Here is a 25,778-nt window from a genome sequence, read left to right on the forward strand (position 1 = left end):
TGCTGGGCAACTACAAAGCAACTATAAACAGTCAAACAAAAGAAAAAGAAGGTAATTGTCCCCAGTAAATACAACCCTTGAAAACATTTCAACATGCCAGGGAAGACAGACCAGGAAATTTTGATTCAGAAGACCTGGCAGGGCTCTTGTAATTGGACAAGGAGGGCTGTTCCCCTCTTGTAGACAGAGCCTTAATCTATGGTCATTCAGCAAACAAGAAAGTTTGTAGCAGGTAGGAAACTGATGCACTGTACTCCGCTAAAACACTTTTCTCAGCAGCAATTTGTAGGCTGCCAGCAGGAGAGATCTTAGATGCTCCCTAATGAAGGCAAAGGGAATCACCCATACTGGGCCTGGAAGGTACTGAGATTTCTTCAGTTTCTCCTGCTTCAATTTGCACATCTTCACTCCAATAGGTATTTATTTCCCTTCAAAGAGAATTCCTCTTTTAGTCAAAGTTATGACCTTTGTGAGAAATATTTACCCATTCCGAAATGCATACAAAAACAACAGAAAAAAAAAAAACCACCAAGAACTCTAGTGCTTCACCTTGAAAATAAATAGCTCATTCATTGTTATCTAAAGACAACAAAACAGTTGCAGGCAGAAGAGCCAGCTCACTACAGAAGCTATTTATAAAGCACGTTTCACCTCTGCCCATCAGCAGCAGCAGTTTGAGATTTGAGTTTTATTGTTTTCACAACAGCACATCACCAGTATTTCAACCTCTACTGATATTTTCAATATGTAGAATATTTGCATTCTGGAAAAAAAAAAAAAAAAAAGCGTTTACAAAATCAATGAGAGCACTAAGACAACATATCAAATGAAGCTCTTTCACAAATGAATTTTCCTTCTGTTGAACATTCACCACAACGATGATTTAACAGCCAAAAAACAGCTGCGGTACTTCTGGAAGGGGACTGTGCCAAAGCGCCATTGGGAGGAAAACATTAAGAAGTCACTGATATTTACAAAGCAATTTTTGCCAAAATCCATTTGACAGCATCCTATCCGCTAATTGAGAACTGTCTGGGGCTACAAAATTCTAATAAATGAAAATTCATGTTACTGCAAGGCAGTATTTGCCAGTAAGACTAAGTATCTTCAGATGTCCTTCTGAGTTTTGCCACAGAAAATAAACACTAAAATAAAACAAAGGAGGCTTCAAAACAACAGAGGAGAAGCAATATGCGTAACACAGCAGTAGGCTGGCTTTTGGCTACTTAAGTCAAAAGCAAATTTTGAAACAATTCCTACTATTTCAACAGGGTAAGCAGCAAATTTATTGCACTAAATAAGCAACATCAAGGCAATCTCAAATTTGTTATCTACTGTTACCCTAAGTTGCAAAGCACCTTTCACAGACTATCCCAAGTCCAAAGATGTATTAAAATATACCAAGACAAGCAAGAACTATCAGAACAAGCTAAGTAAAATTGTGAAAAAAAAATCAGAGACTTTCAGAATGTTGTGGCTAGGAAAATAAAACAAGAGTATAGTAAACGTATTTAAATAGCTTTAAATAACTCAATCTAAAATCTTAAGAGTTGTTCCATTCTTCTAAGTTCAAAACTCTAAAATGGTGCTCTAGAAAGAGAAAAAAAAGTAAACAAAAAACCCTTTAACACCATAGGAGCTGCAAGTCAGTCAATAATAGGAAAAAAAAACCAACATAAACTTTCCCTGAAAAAGTTTGAGTAATTCTTTATCAAGTTTTAGTTGCCTACTCCTAACATGACATCAAAATAAACACGACTGGTTTAAAAAATAGGCTGTTCTAATAAACATACAATAATAAAAATATGTGATAATAAAATAAAATAATAAAATAAAATTTAATTATAAAATAAAATAAAATTTGTGATAAAATTTAATAAAATAAAATAATAAAATTTGAAAAATTTTAATAAAATTTGTGATAAAAAATTCCAAAGCTGCTTTGCATATATAAGAAATACGGCACCATTGCCAAGAATTCCAGCGATTAAAAAAAAACAACAAATACTAAGTTCACACTCACAATAGAAAGCTTTGACTTAAATGCAACCATGCATGACTACTGGATATTGTTTATTCACGGCAGAAAATAGAAAAATGTCTAATTTTAACTACAAAAACATCCCAAAACTTAAGAGTGATCGAGTAGCTTGCTGTCACATACTTTGAGCTTGCATACCTCAACCACTATGTGTACATTGTGTTAAAATTGGGAAATGTGCTACTGACTCTATTTGGAAAATGGAAATGGTCCTTAAAGTTGATCCATTAACCTTGTTTTCAAGCAGCTTGTAAGAACCATCTATATACTTCCACTTAGCAAAATCAATGAGCTGTTCCATGCTCCAGAAAAGTGGAGTGAGAAAAGAGGCTCTGCACAGAGTGACAGAAGAGCTGCTTCTGAGAACTGAGGGTCCTAGGCGAGCAAGACTGACACAGATGAGAAACCTCCCCTTTCATAACTTCTGTCTGCCAGAATTATGTTCTCTTATCTTAACAGTCACTTACATCACCTTGCAGGCCTGCCAGCTAGGGTTTATTTATACTGCTACATTATTTGGCAAACGTAATCACAGCGTAGAATGAAAAACAGCTCTGCTTCATCTTGCCCATCAAACAACAAGAAATGCTCATGGAAAGTAGTTCCCAACTTGCCCATTAGCTATTCTTTCACAATTGAGACCAGTGGTTGCTTTTTCTTTTCCCCAAGTCGAGCAGAAACATAAATTATGTTCTTCTTATTCAAATTTTGTCTTTTTAAGAACAGCAAATTTTGTCCTTTAAGACAGCAAAGTAGTATGCTACATTCAGCTGCCTAAACTTCAGAGCACTCTAAACACAGATCAGCAACACTCTGAAATCATTCTGAAGTCAAAACTTTGCATGCCACCACTCAGCCTGAAGCTAATGTTAGCAACCTATTTATAAACCGGAGAAACACTGATTTAAAATGGAAAACACCTACCCATAGCACCTCAAATATGCTGGCAGAACGGTTCTGAGAAGCACAAAAAAAGATTAATTAAGACGTGCAATAGTTAAGATGTTTACTATACATGATGTATGCACATGGGATAGAATAGCTTATATTTTGGGAGGATTGCCAACTAGAATGAATTTGGCTTTACCACTGCACTCTCGCATTAACAGAGGACTTGCCACAAACAACTGCCTGCAGACTATGACTCACATTCATAAAGACAACTTTCAGGATCGGATATTCTGGGACCTCTGCATGCAAGGGCAGCATGGAAGCAGCAATAAATAACTCACACACACACCGTGCTGACAACTTGCAAGTCTGTGACATCTGGCCTGTGTCCAGGACTGCATGTGCTGTAACCATGCCAGCACCAGTGACCCGAGCAGCCAGAGTTATTTCTCCTGACGCTGAGAACGCAACAGTTTATTTAAAGACAAAATTCCTCCAGGACTTCCTCTCACAGCCCAAACCTTCACGTCTCAGAGCCGTTCAACTCAGTGTGTTCATTAGACAAAGGACTGCTGATCTCTGAAGCTGAGCTACGTGACTGGTCAAAAGCCAACACTTAATGCCATGGTCCAAGTAGGTCCACTGATGACTGTGGATAGGATGCAACCCCCCAGACCATTCTTCTCCATTTAGAGGAGGTCGTTTATGCAGCAAATACCACAACAAAACACCTTCCCCAGACCCACAAGCCTCTTCCTGTTCTAAGACCAACACCAACTGCAGCTCCTGTCTGGAAGTAGAGGCAAGGAACACAGCATTCTCCCCAGGAGCATGGCCACAAGGGTCACTTGTTCAGGGTGCCACCATTGTCCCTGTGGTTACAAGTCTTTCTCCCTCCCCACACAAAGCGCATAACAATGTTCAGATCACTGGAGATCACCTGCATCCCAACCACCTCATGGATATAATCATCCCTCGTTTAGCTATCTGCAGCATTATCTCTGCAGTCAAAAACCAAACAAAAAAAACAGCAGAGTATTGCTGTAAAATACTGTTAAGCATAGTCAAAAAAATCTGGACAGTAGTAACCTGGACAGAAGTCCACCTATAGCACACTAATGCTAACTGCCACCTACAATGCTACAGTCCTCAAAGCAGCAGCAGGAGGCTGAATAAAGTGCAAGGCATGCTCTGGAAGTATAGGTGCTGACAGATGCCTGTCAGGTAGAGACGACTTTTAAGAATCTGCACCAGAGGAGGTGACCCACTGTCATCACTGCCGAGACGCACCACCTGCTGCCTCACTGCGCTCATATCCACTGCTTAGGCTCCACAGACGTTCAGCAACTGCCGATGAATGTCAACTGGTGCCTTTTTTTCTGCATGAAGGAATTCAGTGACACACGTTTGCTCCATACGTACCTCCATGTCAGACACCATTCTGTCAGAGTGCCCCTCTGCTGCCATCTGTCACACAGCAACAACAACATGGAATGGGATACTGGTGGGAAGGTTCAATTTCCACTGCCATACCAGCATCCACCTCTGATATCATGGGCCAACATAATAAAATAGGAAGCATTACTTTTGGAGTATCTCTTCCCTATCCCAGAGATCATGTGATGGCTACTAAAAAATTAAGAATGACAAAGAAATCAAAAGATTGGTAGAACGTGTGCCAGTTAGCATTTCATGATTTATGACACATGGAATATGGTGAGCCTCAGATTCTGTGGGAGAAGTAAGAGGCTATCTGAGCCATGGGATGCAGGCTGGAACTATAATAGGTTAGCTCACTGCAGCAACAGTGTGAAGTGGGAGCCGTAAAAACTACAGTCACTGACAAGAAACCTGAAGCAAATTTAAAATGCAGGATAAGGCAGAAGGTTATTAATATTCAAGAATGTTGCTAGAGATGGAGCTACTGTAAAATAATTGTGCTTTTAACTCATCACACCATTTAGATAGTTAGAATGAACAAAGCTGTCCATAAGGTTGTAACAAAATAAAAGTAGTCATCCAGTAGGTTTACATCTGGCCACAAGAAAGGCTGGAAACATAAGTTTAAGACATCCTAGTGATTATCTGCAGATACTTCATGATAAGGAAATCTTTCCTCCGTTTCACAACAAACCCGTCCCATTTGGTGGAAATGAAGGAAACCAGGATAACGCTGGTGAATGTCTCAGGCTCTATTTTTGCTGTTTTCGCAAAGGGAACAGATTGAGACAGCAGGATGTGCAAACAGTCTGAAAGGATCTGCACCCTGGGAATAGGCTTTGGAGACCAGGAACAACAGCTAATCACTACCAGTCTTCAGAGAACCACCAGGGAGACATTCACTGCTAGCTTTTGGGGAGGAATTTGCTCCACAGCACTGGCAGAAGCTGGCAGTAGCTGGCTTTCCCTGATGCAAGAAGCAGCAGTTGAGATCCATCTCCCACGGAGATGTTGCGTCAACTTTTACTACTACTGTGCTATCATGTTGTGGTATTCACAGGGAGAAATTAACACTAACTCACTACAGTGCAAGAATAAATATGGCAAATGGGAAAGTGAATGCAAATGAAGAAAAGCAAAAGAAACAAATTTAAGTTTAAACCTCCCGCTTTCATTAACATACCCTCAGAGCAACAAGCAAGAAATAGGCTGCTTTTACGCTCATGGAAGTAAATATTTGAGTCTATCAGCTGTATTAGGCAACTAAGAAGCTGTTTTGCCTGTCAAATAGACACAATATGGTCCTTTTTTCTTTAAATTGCATGTTACATTCTTGTTGCCTAGAGGATAATTTTTGTCATATTAAATGGCTACTACCCAAGGCTTACCTTCAGCTAAGAATTATTTGTCTCCGTGAAAAAGAAATACCAGAAATTAAATCTTAGACTGAAGAAAATTTCCAGGAAGATCTTTGTGTTGAAGGAAAGGGGAAGTACTCAGCTCAAACTGATTTTTTGTTTTGAGAATTCCCGCTGTCAGACTGGCCTCAATTCTACTCTCTCTCTCTTCAATCCAACCGGACCCCAGACAGAAACCTTCCCTGTTATCCATGCCACCATTTTACTAACATATTCGCTACCTACCAACAATTTTACTTTCCTTTGTTTGGGTTGCATAAACTGCAGTTTCAATTTCACTTTATCAGTTCATTCTTACAGTGCTTCTGCATGGCCATGATATGGCTTGGCTCTGAAAAATAAGTGTGATAGCAGCACTAAGTCTTACAATGGATACAACCATTGAGTGGTTGAGGCTGACCACTACTAAAAAGCTCCAAATCTTAACTGTAGAGGAATTGTTTAGGTGGCTTTTTGAAGAAATGTAGTTGATGCCACAGAAAAGCACAGTTTAAATCAGAAAAGCAGAGTTTAAATCAGAAAAGCAGAGTTTAAATCAGAAAAGATGGGCAAACACAAGAAGAGAGGCTCTTTAAGAAATACATCCTGCTTGACTCATAACTGCTTTCTCATCCTCTTGATAAAGGATGATAAAGGCTTGATTAAACTGCCACTGTATTTAATAGGAAGTGGATAAAACCCTAGAAAGGAAGACAACAGTAATCACGGATATAAACCTGGAAAGATATTTTAAAAAGATTAGAAATAGCTACTTCCTGTAATGAGTGTCTGGATTTCCATAACGATGCTTAAAGTTTGGGAAAAACGAGCACAGGATGTCTGAAACATAAGCTTCCCACAATAAAAGGTATTTAGGTCATTCCAAGAACAAAAAACATTTCACTGACAAAGCTACTTAAGACTGCACTCAAACACAAGTTTAAGCTATGTAATAGCACTAGCCCATATATTTCCAAAACTGCTTCCTCCAGAAAATAGTATACTTGGACTAAGAGAGGAAATTACCACTCCCATTTCCATAACTAGTTGTGGAATAAATTCTACTATTCAAAAGAAAAAGAGCAAAGATCAACCATATACTTGCTTCAAATCAAAAACAGCATTCAAATTTCCAGCACGGGAGACCTTAAGACTTTTCTTAATGGTCAATTTTTTCTTTCTTTCATTTGTGGAGTAAATATTCAGAAAAACTTAATTTTCAGCATTTACAAAATTATTTTATTGCTTTAATTTTATTTACAGCAAATGTTTCTGTTACAGCAAGACTCAGGATATTCACTGAGATCCTGTTTATTTATAACCAGAATAGAAACAGAAGGAGAAAAAGAGGTTTTTAAGCATAGAAACAGCAGGCTTTACACAGTACCTCAGGAGGTGCTCAGCTGAGATCAGACTGTAAATTTTACAAGATTAATGACTTCAGCAACTTATTTTGGTCATGAGTGCATTGTGAGGGACGGCACGGTATTTCCTGGCAAAGCAGCAGAGAAAAGAACACTAAAACCATAATGTTGAAAGATCTCCAGAGCGAAAGTCTAAAAACAACACTAACATCACAGACGAGCCGCCCCTGCACAGCCAAAGCCAATATGAAGGAAAAGCACGATTCTTCTTCTAGATGCCCAGACCAACTACAGTGGAATCTCGAATCCAAATTAAATCCTGGGGAACAATTGTAATAAAAGTAAAATATACAAAAATAAAGCAACGTGCGAAGGTCACCTATATGATACATCAGAATACACTTGGCAACACAAGCCTAAATTCACAAAAGTGGATGTATTATGTGCAGATAGGTTCTTGAAGTTCACAGTTTTTCCGTACTGTTGCTAGGCTAACTCTTAATTCATTTCACACTGTTCAAATGATTACTCTGTGAAAATAAATGAAAATACAGAAAAAAAAAAAAAATCAAAATACAGAAACAGTTTATACACCCCACCAACAAAACGGGCTGTCATGACTTGACATACAGCTCTTCCATGAAGACATGCACAATTTCTTTCCATACAGAGGACGACAAAGGAATAGGCTTCAGATTTCTGAAGGTGCAAAAAATGTTGAGGATAAACTGCTTACTTGTCCCACTGTATCTATAAAAAGCAAGTATCTGTTAGTTCAATCAAAAATTACATAAGTTCCCAGGCAGCAGTTTCTTGGCATCTCTGATTTTTGGGAGTTCTTGAAATAATTCAGGAATAGCTGTGTGATGCTGGGGGAACCTGGTGAATGTTCTTTTTAACATGGTGAACCAAATGACTGTGTCACACCAGCACATTTGGAGCACGTGGCTGCTCCTCAAACAATTCAGGTGAGTTTAATGTCCAATTTTCCTAAATATTCATAAATTAGGAGCTCACCGCTTCCTCTGAAGCCACATACTGATATTACTTGAACAAATGAGGTACACTGTTCTTCCTTGCCAGAGCCATGAAATTCAAGGAATATCTACATCTACCCTGCAGCAACCATGGGTTTAACAAGCTGTATTTAACACTATTAATCACATTCTAGGTAGTTTTTAGCACATACCACTTTATCCAAGCCTCTTTTAACACCATATTTATCATGAATGATAAAATTAAATGTGATTACTCTTTTAAACTAGTGCCTCACAGACAAAAAACTAAAACTTTCCAGGCCAACATAACAGATGCAGATAGTAGAAAGTTGGGAAAGGGAAGGGAAAGCAGGAAAAAACAGAACTGCACATTCAAGGAAGCAAAAATTCCAGGATAAAGTAAAGAATAAAACAATGAAAGGAAGGACACACACAAATAAACACTCTAATTTGTCACTTCGATTTATTAAGCAAGTTAATTGTGAAATTTAGCGTGCTGTGGTTTGGCCTCCAGACTGAGTTTTATATAGTACACAAGATATTACACTGAGAACCCCAACAAAAAAAAAAAACCCACTTCTGGTAGCATTTTCATTTATAGTTATATTTACAGTTATGTAGTCACACACACACATATATATATATATATATGTTACCTATATTTATAGTTATCACAGTGAGAAGCCAAGATCTTTCTTGACCTTAAAATGTTCCTTTTCCTTTGTTAAGCATAAATTACAAAACCACCATCACTTATTTCCCTTTTAGAATGCAGTGCTGGGAGGTCCAGAAACAAGGAGACAAAAGACCAAAACCTCAAGGCTGGCAAGTCTCTCTAGCTACCAACGAGCCAACCAATAACTTGATTATAAGCAAAGTAGTAACTCTTGTTCATATTGGTAAGATTTCCTTCCCAGATCTCTGTGTTCCTTGCCATTTGTTTTTTCAGAGTTCAGCTTCTGATAACTCACCTGCACTACAACTATTAGCACTTCTGATAAGCCATTAGGTGGTGCACTTGTGGAAGAGCAATTAATGCTTCACTGTCAGCTTCGATTACTACTGAAATAGTCAAAGTTTAGGCTTGATGGTGAGCATGAAACGTACCTTACAAGACCAAGTACTTGACTCGGGATTGCTTTTTCTATGTGAACCTACACACTGGTCTTGTAGAAAATTCATGAACTGAAATCTGGGCCTATAATGTGTACCACTGTTAATATCCCAGCTCTCATAAACTGAAATACTTCCAAATCAGGTCCCTTACATAAAAGATGATTGATTTTTATCCCTGTAAATGGTTCAGAAGAAACTGAAAAATCATAGAGAGGATATTGTCATTCTTGTCCTCTACAACGTTTTGGAAATCTTTTGGAAATCTTCCCTGCTTTCTCACTTGGCAGGAGCAACTAGCTAGATACTACAACAGAGTTGTCTACTTTTTAAACCTAAACACACTCCACCTCCCCCAGTAATACATCCTGACCTTTATCAGTCAAATTGGAAGGGAAAGTACTGTTTAGCTAGCATCAGGCTTCCAAAATGATAACTAATACATGATATAGCTTACTTTTGTCTATTGAAAGACGGTTCAAATAAAATATTCCCTACACTAAGGCACATTAGACTACACAGCAGCAGTTACTATTCACTAAACTCATTTTTTCCTGTTTACTTATTCAAGCAGGAGGCTTCCTCTTCTGATAAGGAGTGAGACATATCAGGAAATACAAACACGATCGGCCATTTCCTTCAAAATCTCCTTTCCTCTCCACCATCCAAATCTCCGGAACAGAGATGTGACAGATGTCCATACAATGCCTAACACCCTTATTTTATTCTCCAAGGGAGTCTTAGGTGTTCAAATCCTCAGACCTAGTTTTTCTAACAAGCAATAGTGATAGTTTAATATTAAATGGGGTCACTTGCCTAAAGAAATATTTGACCATTAGACCAAATGTTTTCAAAATACCTTTAAAAACACAGAATATACATATCAAGCCATGAATATCCAATGTCTGTTGACCTCCACGTACTGAGCAATAAACCCAATTTCTCACCTCCTGCAGGTGGACAACTGGACAACAGTGCCCACAGGAGCACAGAATTCACCTGTTAGCTAAATCTTCCAGCGATATAGATCAGTTGGGTCAACATGCTCTGGGAGAGGCATGAGAGGAAACACCACTCCTCTTTTCAGTGCCAGTTCTTGTGGATGCATTTCCTCGATCTTACTTCATCTTTTGGTTGCACGGAGTACATAAACAGACTCGAGAACCATCACTTCAGAAAAGGCAGGGAACCTCCCATCATCTCCTCTCACCTCCAGTCTGGCCTCTGCGCAGTAATTCCTTATTTGAATACAAGGTAACAGACGAACATCCCTCTTTATGAATATACCCCAAAGAGCTCTGAATTGCTGCACCATTAAAAGCACATCTAAGCACATCCTGCTGCCTTGGGTTACTAGAACACACCCCCCAGCCTCTCACGGACTACAGAGTTGAAATTACCTATTCATTACATGTGAAGGAGTCTCACATAGAGCAGCACCCTGCTGCAAAAGACTGCTATTTTACATGGCAATTTCAGAACCACAGCATCTGCTAGCTTACCAATATGCATATTTAATGCTGCGGCACTATGTGGAGAATTATATGCTGTTCATTGCATGTCTGTTCAGATATTATGTACTCTTAAATAGCATTATTCCTTTTGAAAAATGCTGTACTTTTTATTAGGCTTTCTCCCTGTTGTTCTTTAAGAGATTCCCAAGAAAGCAGCTTAAGACTGTTCCAGGCCAAAAAACCCCATGACTCAAGGTGAGGTAACCAGATGTGACAAACTTCTGGTCTGCTAACATAATTCAGATTAGTTCCTGGGTCTCACTCCCTGGTGTACAGTTTTTACTCTGTTTTGATATGAAGAAAAGTGGAAAGGGAATCATGTCTCAGAAAGCGGTGGGAAACCCGCTCCAGGTTGTTCTTGCCATTGGAAACAGGAATATTTGTATCAGATCCAAATCTTCCAGATTTTACTCTTCCTATTAGGTAAGTCTCCAGGTAGTAATGGTTTGTTGCATAGTTACTAGTAATCTTGTTCAATAGCAAATGACTTCAACAGAAAACTTCAAAACAACAACAAGAAAAGTTTCTTTGGAGTCAGACATTGGATCAGTGTGTGTAAGATGTCCCATGCCTTTCAGGAAAATATCATCTATTCAGTATCATCCAACGCCAAATGCTTTGTTCAGACAGTGTCAACATTCTCTACATCTCAGGGAAAGTAGTATAAATATGATTATTCCAGGTAACAAAATTAGTCTATTGCTTAGACTAGAAGGCAACAAGCATGTATGGTTTGCAGTTCAGCTTTTGACCTCCTTACTACATCACTTCCAGAACAGCCCAGTAAGAGTCTGGTAAAAATGTATTTCGCATTAGTAGGGTGATGTTCCCTGGGAAGCAGTATTTTGCTTTGGAGCAAGAGATGATTTGCGCTTTGTTGGAAGATGAACATAAGGCAAGGCAAAGGGCACTACACTTAACTAAAACGACCTTTATCTTAACTAGACAATTGGGATTTTGCAGACATTTGTTCTAGAGTTATTTTTCAAATCTTTCTGATGCTAGATTTTAGAAGCTATGAAACATGAAAGCACCCCCAAAGACTGCCTGAGGTTGTTAACAAAACTAACTGGTACATTCTCCTTGTTCCAAGCTACAAATAAATCTGAACATGAAGTAGCAAGAGACACCCCCTGTCAGACAGAGAGAGCCTCAACCCAGTCCACTCTTACCTGCTGCAAGCACATGGTAGTCCAACTACTGTTTTGAGACAATGTCCAAAGCTTTTCTACTACACCTTTTTCTTCTCCCGCTATTTTCATTTACACATTAGACACCCTCTGTCCTAAGGAAGGAAAGATTCCAGGGGCTAAGCTTTCCTGCTCACCCGGTGCACCCAAAGGCTGCTGTAATCAGGAAATAAGCCACTGCCCTGGGATGTTTAGGAAGCAGAGCACCACAGCACTACCCAACAGCTTGCAGCAATCAGCAGAAGTAGGGGTCTGCCTGCTCTGCACGCCTGAGCACAGCCTGCACCACAGATGCTGGGAAGGCTGCACCAGGGAGGGCCAGAAGGAAACCAACATCCTCATGACATACATGCATATGCACAGTTTGCATGCAGTCAGAACAGGAAATCACCAGATAATCTTTTCCGTTTTGGATCTGTTGAGGACAAAACACTGCTGCAGAACAAACAGTATTTTTTGTGTGTGCACACTTTTCTGAGCATATATCTCTTCTTAAAGGAATAAGCAATTCAAACAACACACCAATACCTCCCCAGACAATCGGGACATACATGAACTTGTCCACACAAAACTGGACCGAATGACAGAACCTGTGAGGAAGGTCGGTCACAACTGATGCATGTAAGGGAGAGTAAAATCACTTGTTGCTCAAATCACATCAGATTCAGGAAGAGAGAAAATGTAACTTAAGAAAAAATACAATACCTGATAGTCCCTATGCAAGGAAACAACCTAAAATCAAAATCATGAAGCAGAACCAAGACTCTTCTAAAAAAAAAAAAAAAAAAAAAAAAAAAGTTAATATATTTTTTTATTCTTCACATAAAATTCATGAAGTATAAAATGAAACTATCATATTCTGGTTTAGCAAATTTCATGTGCTTTTTAGACATTCCTGCTAGAGAATACTGGTCTAGATTTTTAAAAAGGCCTATTTTCTTTGTAAGAGTACAGATGTTGCAAGTTTACATATTGTTTCTAAAGGTGATGCCAGCTTTTTTGCACAAGAAGGCAATGCAAAATCCAAAGCTTCTCGACCATGAAAAACAAAGAGGACTATTTTTCTGGAACAATACTGAACAACAAAAAAAGTTGTTTAGGATATTAAGAGAAGCAACTTTTACACTTTTTCTTCACTCCACCTTCCAAGCAAAAGAGCGCTAAAGCAGCCTCAAGTATTACTCACTTCTCAGGCGAGTTTGAGAGATTTCGTTATTAAGATAGCTATCCCTGCAACCTTACTGCTTACCACATTAATTCATATGAAAATTCCCTGCCCAAATTTTTACTGCCAAAGCTGTTCTTAGAACACTGGTAGGCTCTACTGCTGTAATGAAATGCTGATTTAGCAAGTGGAGTAATTACTTTAAAGCTGCTCTATGATCTAACCAGCTCAAAACAAACACTACCTCTAGTTATTCTTTCAGAATTAATATTGAAAAAAGACGTAAAACTGGCTGAAAGAAACTGCTGAACTTTTTTTCCCTTGTCTGCTGAACATGAAAAAAAAGCCTTAATAAAATGAAAACAAAATTCATTTGAATTCAAAACTCCTAGGGTTTTCCAGTAATAAAATTTGTTTCTTAAAAGATGAGAATATCTCTCTTACTTTTATTTAAGGATAATGAATTGAGAGAAAACGACTATAATCTCACCAAGTCTCTCTGCTTCCAACCATCTAATGAAGTCAGTTTTGCTTTGTTTTCCTGGGGATTCCAAAAGCTTTGTTGTAAGGAAGTAACTCACTCCAGCACATGGGGAGTTATACGCCACTGACCCATTCCACAACAACTTCAAACGACAGAGAAAAAGTTTCCAAAACACCAGAGGCAGTTTGCTAGCATTTGCAGCACTGGAGTATTATTTACACTCATAATCCACAAAAGTCACTGGCACTGATGGAGGGCAGGGAACATCTCTCTTCCTTTATTATTGTAGGAATGGAATGTTGTTTCTGCATTAGATATTAAGAAGGGGGAACTGATCTGAAGAAGTAGAGCACAATTGTATTTGCATTTTGTAACTTGTCCCTAGAAATAGCTGATATGAAAAAGTAGAAATATGTGTAAGTAACATACTTTAGAAATAGAATTGCTGAATTATGTGATTAATTCTCACCTGCCAAGCTGCAATAGTTTTTAAGTGTTCCAAATAGCATAGGTATAGTACCACGGACTAGAAAGCATGTTGTAGGACTATTCTGTTTGGATAAGAGACCCCCAGCAAAACAAAAACAGACTTAACATCAAAGAAGCCAGGCCCTCTGCACAAGGCTGGATTGCTTTGCTTTGTGGGTAGGTTGGGATGCAACAGGCAGGCATCAAGATACTCCCCTCTGTCCTCCTTCCAAGCTTATCTCTATGCAAGCACACAGATGTCCAGAAGCATTGACCAAGTGTTGAATGAGCAAGTGTGAGGTTAACTAATTAGCGATACATGCTTAGCTAGCAAAAATTGATGTTCACCCAGTATCTGTATGTTTAGTTGAGCGTCAGGAAAACTGAACAGCCAATGAGGAACCAGAAGAGAAAGAGATAAGTGTCAAGTAACAGGGCATAAAAGATGTAACACTGTTTTCTGCACACTCCCCTGCTTGCAGGTGCCCGCCATTGCAATTGCAAATAAAATCTGTTTTATCAGAGACAGCGTACTGATAAATTATTTGGATACTTCCAACATTATGGATTGTGTACTGCTGCGTTAAGGAAAGGCAGTGAAGTACAGCATGATTGCAGAGTGGCCTAAGTGAGTATAACGCTGTCAACCACACTCCAAAATGCATGTGCAATCCATTTGCAAGATATTTGCAGCTGTCTGAAAAGCAGAGACTTAAAAAAAAAAAAAAACTTTTAGGGTCAATTGGGTAAAGTGGGGGGATCAGATGAGAAGGTTGTCTAACAACAGCAGAAGGTGAGTTTGGAACAAAGAGAGAAGAGCCAAAGCTGCTGCTACTGCTGCTGCTAGAACAACCACCAGCAGAGCAATGGATTATGCCTGCTTCAAGGAAGGTCAATACATGAGAAAGAGGCAGTCCAGACAGGATGGGGCTCAACTATTTGGTTCTATCTTTCACAGTGAAAACTTTTCCCACCTCAAAAAGCTGGGTTGGGGGCAAGGCAGCCTTGCAGAAGATCTGCTCGATTTTTAATAAAGGAAATCTGCCACCACTTATTGATTGTGCTTTAAATCTTTGAAAAGGTTATTTTGAGGCTTAATAGCTCAAGGATCATGTTTTCTCATAGGTGCATCACCAGCAGTTGAATCTTACCCATAATCTCCCAAAAACTGATGGCTTCTAAATGGATACCAAGAATGCTTCGATCTCGTCTGAAACCTACTTTCAAAAGCAAGTAAGTAAAAACAGTAAGCTGAATATTTTAAATGCAGTTATACTCAACAGATTGAAAACATACAGGGAACAGCAGAGTACGCTGGACACTGAAACCCTCAAGGGGAAAAAAAAAGTTATTTTCCTTTTTTAATCGGTAGCAGCTCTTCAATTGTATAACAGCAAACCAAATGCATCAATTTTTAACCTTTAAAATAGGAGCATGGAGTGAGGGTGAGGAAAAGATAAAATGGAAAAACCAAGTCTACATGAGACCAGAAAAATAACTGAACTAGTGTCTAGCAGTTGTTTAAACTATGAATAACTAGATCTGGAATAGTTATCCTGATTTAGAGTAGGAGCGCATCTGTTTATAAGTAAATACAATCTGACAGCCATGGGGATCATCTGTCAGAAAGAATCAATTGCAAGTTCAGTAAGCATCATTTGTATTCTACATAACAGTCCTCATAATAGTTCTTTCAAGACATTGTGGTGATAACACATTCAAAGTCTTCCACTGTGTACTAAATTGAAGGTACCTATGCAAGGTACGGCATGTTCACTGGATGCTTCCAAACCATGTCATTCAACTTTTTAAATATTACTGCCATCTGCCTGCTAGGCTTTGTTTTCCAAAACAGTAGTTGTGCACACATTGCTACAGAGTTGTAGTAAAACAAAACAAAAAAAAAACTAACTCCATTTGGTTAAGATATAATTCATAGTTTAAAAAAAAAAAAAAAAATAGAAAGGAAACACAGTAAAGTCAAACTACTGTCCCCACTGTATCTAGAAAAATTAAATATATGAAGCTTGGTATTTTGATTCTTTCCTGTTTCAGTACACTAATGCTCTTCACCAACTAAATTCAGGAAGGCAGTAACTGATGAAAAATGTATGGAAAGCGAAGGGAGCGTTATCTGCAGTTCCCCTCTGGATGAGAACAGATGCTGCAGAAGCCAAGTGCTGAAATGCTGTTATGTGCTACATCTGGTCATTCCTGGGGTACACTCCAAATCACAGGACCCTCTCAGGGAGGCACCAACTCCATGCTGCTCAGCAGCTGAAAGCCCGGATACATTCTCGCAACTCTTCGCAGTGTCCTGGCCACACTGAACAAAATAAGTATTTCAATGATGACTAATCTGAAACAATGCACAATGAAAGCTGGGGAAGTCTTGGGAGCAGTGGGAATATTTAAATTGGAAAAGAGCCTGTGGGGCTTTTTCCTATTCCTAATTACAGCACATTGTATTAATCAGGCCTGGAAACCACAAGCCCGAGGCTTTTTGTGACCAGATTGTCATGGCAGCACAAAACATACTCAAGGCCAAACAGGTGAACATGCATTTTCAGAGCATTTCTGTGGGGATGTCCTAAACAGCACATGGATTAATTCTGTTCTGTAAAAAACACTGCAGCTTCAGAGAGCAAGTTTTCTTGACTGGATAAAAGCTAGCGATCTTGTAATTAAAGTACTTTTATTTATTTAAGTTCTTTGCTTACAGCTTTGTCTAGAGCTCCATCCTGATACCTACTCACTTCAATACACAAATACCCAAAACACAGAAGAATACAACAGCTGCCCAAAATATGCACAGCTAAATTTGAAATGGTCATAACAATCTAAAGCAAAAGCACACATGTTTGTGTGTGAGAAAATACAGCCTGACAGCAGTTTGGATCAACTACCAAAATCAACTGCAAACTTAGTAAGTTATGGAATAATTAACAAGCACAGTTCGTACTTTTGTGACTGTGTTGATCTATGTGCTGTTGGCCCAGGTTTTCTACCAGAAATCTTGTACAAGCTCAGTGCGTACATTAAGCACTCCTCACAGCAGCCACAGCTCATTCCTGTAGCTGCATGAAGGCTCCAGGCTGACAATGTGCTGCACAGTCCAGAAGAGCTCTTCAGACCATTTCGCAGACACCACCATAGAAAAGAAGGCTCTCTTTGTTCTTGTCCAGAGAGCAGAACGGTGTGCACTACAGTTTGTTCACATGTTGCTTTTTAGAAAGTATTCCATGACTTTGGAAGCAAAAAAAAATCAAGCTTTATTTTTGCTTCCCCTCAGTTACTGTAAGAAGTGGGGTGTTCTTGTTCACCACAACAGACACAGGTATAACATTTGGCCACATTCCAGTCTGAACTGATCTGAGTGCTTTATACAAGGTTTCAGGCTATTTGAGTCATGTTCCCTTTCTACAGAACACTAAGAATTTTGACTTCTGGCCAAATAAAGGAATAATAAAAACAAAATAGACTTTAAAAACAAAAAACAAAAAAAACCACAAGCATTTGATTCATTACCAGTCAAAAAGAAAGTCATACAATTGTGAGAAAATCATGCAGTATAAGTGGAAACCCATGATTCTAAAAAACATACAGCACCTTCATGAATGGATTCTGATGTACAAGAAAAATAACCGTTAGAGAACACAGATGAGCTCTCAGGCCAAAAATATAAACCAAGGTAAGTATTTTTTTCTGTCCTTTTTATATTAAACAGCACTGAAAAGATTATCTAAAACAAAATATCTGCAGAAGCCACATTCGTGTTCATTAGAACTTTGATAACATACACATTTCATACCCAAATAAAATGAGCCCTAATGTGAAAGATTCAAGTGACCAAATATTAATGAACAAATCTTCAGATCTGACAATGCAGCTCAGCTGCTGTAGATTTGAGAGTTTATGAAAGCTGGAACAAACTTTGGAGTTGAATATCTCTTCTCTGGATGAGAATGTAAGCACTGAAGAAGACAAAATATAAGACAAAAATTATACAAGATATACGAACTGCAACACCAGGGAAGTCACTCCTTAACTCGTCTCCTGAAGAAGTTTACTACTATAGTGCCTCCTCTAGAAACATTAGAAACATTCTTTCAAGAGATTAATCTCAGACTCCTCAAGCATAGCTAGCGGTGAAGAATGGTACACAAGTACCAAGAGTAATTCAATCTTTTTGGAAAAGGGTAGAAGAATGAAAGCAACACCCTGGAGAAAGACATACTCATTTTTTTTGTATTGTCTTGTATCTCTTTATCCTGGCCTTTTAAGCATGTTTTATTTGCTACACCTTATGATGTCAGAGTTGGCGCTGATACATAAAGCGTTTTTCCCCATTTGTACAACATACCTATATAATTCTAGTCTCAAACTCATACGAGCTACAGAAATGTATATTTAGTTTTACATTTTAGAGCTGTATGCTTCAATCTGAACACTTAAAGGTTTCAAGAAGCAGTGACAGTTTTGTTCCTCTCTTCCCTCTCCACTTCAGTTTTCTGACAGCGAGAAATCCCCTTCTAATTTTTCTCTCTGTTCCTGATTCACACCTAACTGCTTTTCTAGGGCTAAGAAATACCAGCTGCAGTAGCTGCAGATGAAAGCATTATTCACTTGCCCTGGGCTTCAGGAGCTGAAGTCTACAGTTCAATTTGCACAGGTTGTCTAGATTCCATCACCATCTCTCCAACAATGCATACACATCTAAATTCAAACGTAGCACAGGCCAAAGTTTAATTTAATGTTGTTGAGAAGAGGAAGGCAGAATTGTTTTGAAATTCTGCCTGAAAAGCAGCCTGTTGTATTAGAACAAAGCAGCTTGTTTCTATCGTTCCTTTGTTTGACAAGTTTGGGCTGGTTAGAAAGGTCATTTATGCCTCAAAGCATCAAATTAACATTTGAGGACATGAATTTTAAAAATGGCTATTTGCTTCTGCTCTCTGAATAACTAATGCCTTAAAAAGAAAAAAAGGGAAGGAGAAAAAAAGACTTAGCTAGACCCCAAAAGGAAAAATAGCCATTTCCTCAGGCAAACTAGACATTGATTTTGTGTCCATGGCAGCACAAGATGCCTGTATCTGAATTAAACCTCACAAATTAAGCAGGTAGTTGAACCTATGTCAAGCAAAAATATTGTTAAATTACTGAAGAAATACTTTTGACTGTATCAAACAACTTTCCCCCTTGCTCCACATAGACAAGGTCAATACTCAGAGTGAAATCCTTACTGAAAGCAACAAGTTCCAGGCATGCTTTGCACTAACCTGTAATCTTCAACACAGCGGTGCTCTTCTTGCTAGTCCTGGTTTTAACAAACCAAGTGTATACTCATAGCACAAATAAAAACATTTATAAATGTTCAGTTTTTAAAAAGAAAGACGCTGACGTGCTTTCAAACTAGATAACCATAAGCTTTAAGGACCAACATCCCTAAACATGAGTCTTTCCTTTCCTCATCCCCCCAGAAACACTCGTGGTTTTTAACTAATCCTTCCAACTAGCAACATCTAAACTAAAGACTGCATTACAATGAAAGACTTACAAACCTACAAAACATTCTGAAAGTCCCAAATACTTCTTTAAAACCAAATGAAGCCAAACTCAAGCAAGCAGGTACACTTTCAGCAAAAGCTCATACCTGCCCACCTGCTTTCCCAAGCTCTCTGAAATCTGTTCAGCTGCATTGAATTTATTTTCCCCTCCCAGTAGATGGAGACAGGAATACAACCCACAGATGGAGTTCCCAGCCACTTGCAGGGCTTGGTGGTTACGGGGATTCTAATTTTCAGCAAAAAAGCTCCAAACAATAGCAGCAGCAGCTCAATGCCAGCAGCCTGCACAGCAGTGCTGGCACAACCGATGCCAACCAAGTTGTTTCACAGAAGTGGGGCAGTGGAAGGAGACAAAAGTACAAACACAGTGTTTGTGTTGGCAACCCCTCTGGGAAGCGTCCCCGCCTGCCAAAAAGCATCACCCAGAATTCAGCGGAGACTGCTTTTAAGAGTTCCATTCAAATGGCAGATTATTTTTTTTTCTATTGATGGAGAACAAGCCTCACTCTTAGTAAAATTTTTCAAGTATTACCCAAATATTCCAGCCGAAAGCTGCGCCTATGCTGAACACAGAACATCCTAGGTATCTCCTTGCATATCTAAGGATCCCATTCCAGCCACGGCAAGAGTCACAAAAACTCAAACACTCCATACTATCTTAAGCAGATGTCACTCAACACTCAAAAAATCCGCCCAGTAGTGTGAGCTCTGCAACAGTAATCTGCAGCAGCGGAAACACTGCCTGCACACTGCTAGGCCTACTTCATAGTAAACACAATTGTAAAAACAATTGGAAAAAAAAAAAAGCTGTTATTTTTTGAAGACAGCAAAAAAAAATTGAGATAACAGATTTTTACACAGTCAAGGGAAGTTGGTTTTCTTCACGTTTCCACCTGTGAACAGTATCTTATTGTTTTGTGCCAAAACAGGGAAAAGAGCAGTAAGCAAGAGAAAAAAGCAAACCGCATAAATCTTCTCATAAAAATGCTGCTTTATCACTTTCCTGTAATTGTTATTTGTTGAAATATCAATGCACGGAAAAGTATTAATACAGTTACTCACAGAAGCTGCTTCCAAACACAAAGGAATCCTTTTGTTTTCAGTGTGCAGCTTTCAGCATAAAATCCAGATACTGTGCTTTTATGTTATCAGCTTTGTAACAGATTTGAAGTAAAATTATTAAAACAGCTATCCTGTTCCAACAAGGAAAGAGCAACGATGTGGACCTAAACACATAAATCTTTTTCTATATTATTTTTAATTTCAGATAGCACTGTCACAACAGGCTCATTGGAACCTACGTTATAGGAATCCATGCAGCTACCTGGCTCAGAGAGAACACTCTGAAGGAGCCTTACAGAGAAACAAACCCCAAATTTCACCAAGTATTTTTTCTTACAGGCCCCTCCTACATATATTACAGACCTCAAAGCATTGGGCAATGCAGATGGCACTGTATCTTCATGTACTACTGCAGTATCTCTGTGACATAAGTACCAGAGTGTGATATGACGATTTGTCAGCACAAAAGAGCTCTGTAACACATCTCAAGCATAGTACCAGGGTACAGCATGTTTCACAGAACAAAATCGCATGTACTGCAGCCATTCGAAGCAGACGACAAGAAGGATGATAAAAAACCTCTTTAAGCAAATTCCAACTGAGCAGAATTCTGCATTTTCTAGCTTTCAGCCCCATACCAGCATAGGAAGGTACATCCATGCCATGCCAACCCGTGTCTCACTTTCAGGATGTGGAGACATTTACATTCTAAATTGGTGAAATGCAGTCTACATTTAGAAGAATAAGGTAAGATAAAGGAAGACAGCAACAGCAAAAGGTCACAGTCAAAAAGCTACGAGAGTTCAAAGTTAGCAAACAAACACTTTCTGCAGCAACTGAAAAGGCTTTTAACACAAGTTTGAGGATTGCTCCACTCATTTAACTACAGTCCTCTGTGAATACCATTATTTCACTGTTATTAGAAGTATGAGGAGAAAAACAAAATAGCTAACGACAGCCGAGCAGCCACCCGCATTCAGTCTCTGTGGCTGCACCAGGAGCGGGGCTCCCAGAGGCAGCACACCAACATGCTTCCTGCCCGCCAGCCTCGCACCGCCCACAGGACCTCCTGGCACTGGGACCGGCTACAGAGCTGTGGTGCCTCACATCCTGGCGGGGGAAACATGGGATGCTGGGCAGACAGAGGAGAACGAAAGCTGCCCATCGTCTGCGGGAGAAGACAGGAGCGGAAGTTACATGCTGAAAATGGGATGGGACAGGAACGCTTTGTTTGTCACCCTCACTGCATCCAAAACCCATCAAGTCAAGTGATGAACTAGAGCATTTTTACCCTCCTGATTCAGCAAACCAAGAGGCAGAGAAAGAAAAAAAACAAACCCAGAAAAACAACTCTTTTGCCTTTATTTAAAAAAAAAAAAAAAAAAAAAAAAAAAAAAAAAAAAAAAAAAAGAGGAATCTCTCTACCCTCACTCCAAGAAAACTGAGAAAGTGCAGCAAAGCAGAACTAGTTGTCTGCCACTGTGCACTGAAAAGGACAGACAGGGCACACAGCAAACTTCCATGCTCTTCTGCTAAAAAAAATAAATTCTACAGTCACTGGAAATGTTTTCTATTGTACTTAAAAGTGATTTTTATCTATTCATAATACTCAGGAAAATAGTTCTGTTAAGTGTTGTTTTCTTACCTAAAGAAGTAGCTGCCTAATTTATTACTCCTAATTTATTCACCAGCCGTGAGAGCTCTGCTCTCTGCTCCCTGGCTGTAGTTCACCAGATGGTGAGTCCCCAGAGACAAACCTGGTGCGGAAAAGGAGGAAAGGAGGGGAAGAAAGTGATATCTAGCAGCAACCTTGATGAAGTCATTCTTCCTGCAGACACACACAAAACTGTCCTTTCAGTTAACATCCCTAGAAAAGTGAGATAAGGATGCTTCTTTAGTTATTAGAACCCAAGACAAGGATTACAAGGATGCAGTTTAGCACCAGAATCCCTTTACTCAAAGAGTCAACACAGAGAAGGAACAAAACATATTACCTAATACCCTGCCAAGAGAGGATTGCCCACAGGAAGCAGCTAACACACAAATGGCATTCATCAGAGCCTTGCTCCATCTGACTGCCACTCTGCCTCTTCATAGAGGAACACACCAATAATGCACAAAGGGGCTGCTCCTATATTGTTTTAGTGTTGTGGAAAAGTTTTAGTGTTTCATTCCTGAATACTTACATTGTCATCATCCCAAGCTGGTCATGCTGCACAGATGTCTACGACACAGGACCATTGGCTAGTAAGGCACAAAGGGAAAATATAACACTGGGTACTGGCACTGCAGCACTGCTCCATTTTTCTGTTCTTGTTCGCTAAAGGCTGCACAGCGCTGGAGTTCATACTAAGTATGCTACTGGGGGCGTTTCCATTTGGCTTACAAGAGAAGATCCTCTCATAGAACTGCATCCAAGTTTGTTTCACTGAGTCATTACGATGAGGGACTGCTGGTAGGGCAGCAGGGAGCACTGCACCTTGAAAACAGTGTCCAGAAAAGAGAATTGACACAGCAGTACAAGTTTTTACCATAACAACAACAAAAAACAACTACAAAAGACTGAACCTGAATTAAGGTAGAAGGAATCCACACGTAATTAATTTAATTTAATCCATCTCCGTATATCAAATTAAACCTCTGTCAGCGAACTTCAGAAGTATTAATACGTTTAGTTTCATGCTGTGCCTATTCTGTGTAGAAATGCAGAACTTATAACCCAATACACCTAATTCTCCTCCAATACACAGCAATTTTAAAAGCTCTGAAGTCCTATTTCATATGGCCTGTGCCATATTAAGCCAGACTTAGTCACTCTACAGCTCAAGAGGAAATCCCAGATTGTGCTCAATGGAATGAGGTGTAAAACTAGTCTGATTCATACTGGCAACCCAGAGGCTTCGTTGCAGTCATGCTATTGTATTACTGATGCTCGGATGCCCCAGACAGAAGCTGAGGCACCACTCTGGTATGTGCTGTCCAGTAGCAGTCATGAAATGTAATAATAATCTCCAGCAGACAAGACAGGAAAAGGAGAAAGCAGCACACAGCAGTGACTCACCCAGAGGCACAAAGCTCCTCAGCAGTACAGAAATCCACCTCTGATGAGATCTAAAGAAAGCCTCAGCCAATGACTGTGCTTCCAACAGCAGTTTTAGAGGTGTTTCCCACACTAGTACATCTGGTCCCTTCTGGCTGCCACATCACCTGAGAATGAACCTCATGAACTAGCCTTGCCCTGCACTAACAAGTTTTCCATACTAACAGTTTCAACATGCATTCTCTTCCCTCTGACTGTTTTCTCATGTGTCTTCTTTACAATTTTGCCACCTACACCAGCAGTGCACTCACAGGAGATAACTGGGTAAGCAGTGAGAAGAGGGATTCTCCATCTCCCTCCTCCATCATCAGTTCCACGATGCCTTCCAGATGCCTTCGATACGGAGCCCTACAGCCAGCACCACCTGCTTACAGCAAGGTGCTATTTTATACACGGCTGCCCTGTGGTAAGGAACCGGCCCAAAGCTTTGCAGCTCCTAGGGAAGCAGTGAGATCAGTTACGAAAGGAACGTCAGCGCAGAAAAATAAAACTGAGAGAAGAAAAACAAGCAAAATAAAGCCAAGGGAGCAGCTTCAAGGAGCTATCGGGAGACCTGCTTAGCAAGCGTCTTGACGGCCAGAATCCTCTAAGAGCAGCATTTCTCCTAAAACACAGAACAAACAGCAGCAAGTAAGACTTCCTGCACTATGCTGCCGGTAAGGCTGACCTCGAACCGCGTCTCCCTCACGTCCAGCAACCGCCTACTTTCCGGCTACGATCGCGCGTTGTACCGTTTCGCAACCTGGAGCCGCACACACGCACCGCGCCCGGTCCGACCCCACGCACCCGAACCTGGGGGCGCAGCGCCGCCCACCCGGCGCGGCCCCGCCGACGGCAGCGTGGCGGCGGGCAGCGTTCTCCGCGGCCCCTGGGCGGAGGGGCCGCCCCCTGCCGCCGCCATGCCGGCTGGCCCCGGACTGAACCGCCCGTGCTACGTCAGCTGGCGGGGAGGCCGCATTCCTCGGCAGTGCCGGCAGAGCCGCCGCTAGGAAGCTTAGAAAGCCCTCAGCTGGAGCGAGGAAAGCAGAGCTTGGCCGGCGGCCAGGCGGCTGAGCTCAGCGTTTTGCAATGCACTTCCTTTTCACCGAGCCGCTTGCATAATGCCGGAGGGCCGCTCCCGACGTTAACCCTTCGTCTGCCCCGGCACGAGCTGGCGGCAGCCGGTTCCGACGCGGACACGCGTGGTCCCGTCGCCGGGAGGAGCCTGTGCTTCGCCTGTGTCCCCACCACTCCCGAAAGAGCGCATTCCTACTCGGATGCTCCGAGAGGCAGGCGCGGCCGCCCGCGGCGCTCCCAGCGCGGAGCTCCGGCACCGGCACGGCGCTGCTCTCCGAGCGCCGCAGGAGCCGGCAGTCGTCCGCGGCACGGCGGAAAGGTCCGCGGCACTCTTGTCCACTGAGGTGTAAGAGCGAAGGGAAATGCTACGTTGCCAAGTGCAAGTGTCAGCAACAGCATGCACCGCTCTCCTCGATAAGACACGCTCGCAATCTTCTATTTTGTAACATTCTGTAATCTTCTAACCCATCAGGTTTAGCTCTACTTCTCAGAGCACACACACACAGAAATACGTTGCTGGCATGTGCCAGGATTTGCCCTGTAGGTGAACACGCATCCAATACACACTGCCTCACACCCAGTGAGGGAGACTGATGTCAAAGCAGACAGGTGAGCACCCTAGGAAACACTTGCGTAAAATTTAATAACTTCAGCTGCTAGCATCACACCACTACCATAAGGCTGCAGACAGTATAAGCTGAAAACAAATAGCCTGAGCTCAAAGTGTCATAGCAAAATTAAAGATCAGCTAGCAAATAAACTTCAGGTATTTTGTAAAGATTTTGTCAGAACAGTTCTTAATCACCTGTCTTCCACCACTACCACCACCTTACTTCTAACTCCAAAGGAACAAATCTCCGTACTTCCCAAAGAAGAGCAACTACATTGCTAGATCACAGCTTTATACACCTACGTTTAAAATCACAGGCTG

At 40.5% G+C, this 25,778-nt stretch overlaps 1 protein-coding gene across 1 annotated transcript in view; it reads right to left on the minus strand.

The window, feature by feature from the left end:
- Positions 1–23,138, minus strand: part of ZSWIM6 (zinc finger SWIM-type containing 6) — a 77,719-nt gene extending 54,581 nt beyond the window's left edge. The window contains exon 1 of the mRNA XM_042825886.1: positions 22,878–23,138. The gene's annotated coding sequence lies outside the window, so the exon portion shown is untranslated. The remainder of the gene's footprint in view (positions 1–22,877) is intronic.
- Positions 23,139–25,778: the final 2,640 nt, after the last annotated feature.

Source organism: Centrocercus urophasianus, unplaced genomic scaffold, assembly GCF_019232065.1.
Source record: "Centrocercus urophasianus isolate 14NV4802_14NV808 unplaced genomic scaffold, USGS_Curo_1.0 seq_25, whole genome shotgun sequence".
Lineage (NCBI taxonomy): Eukaryota > Metazoa > Chordata > Aves > Galliformes > Phasianidae > Centrocercus > Centrocercus urophasianus.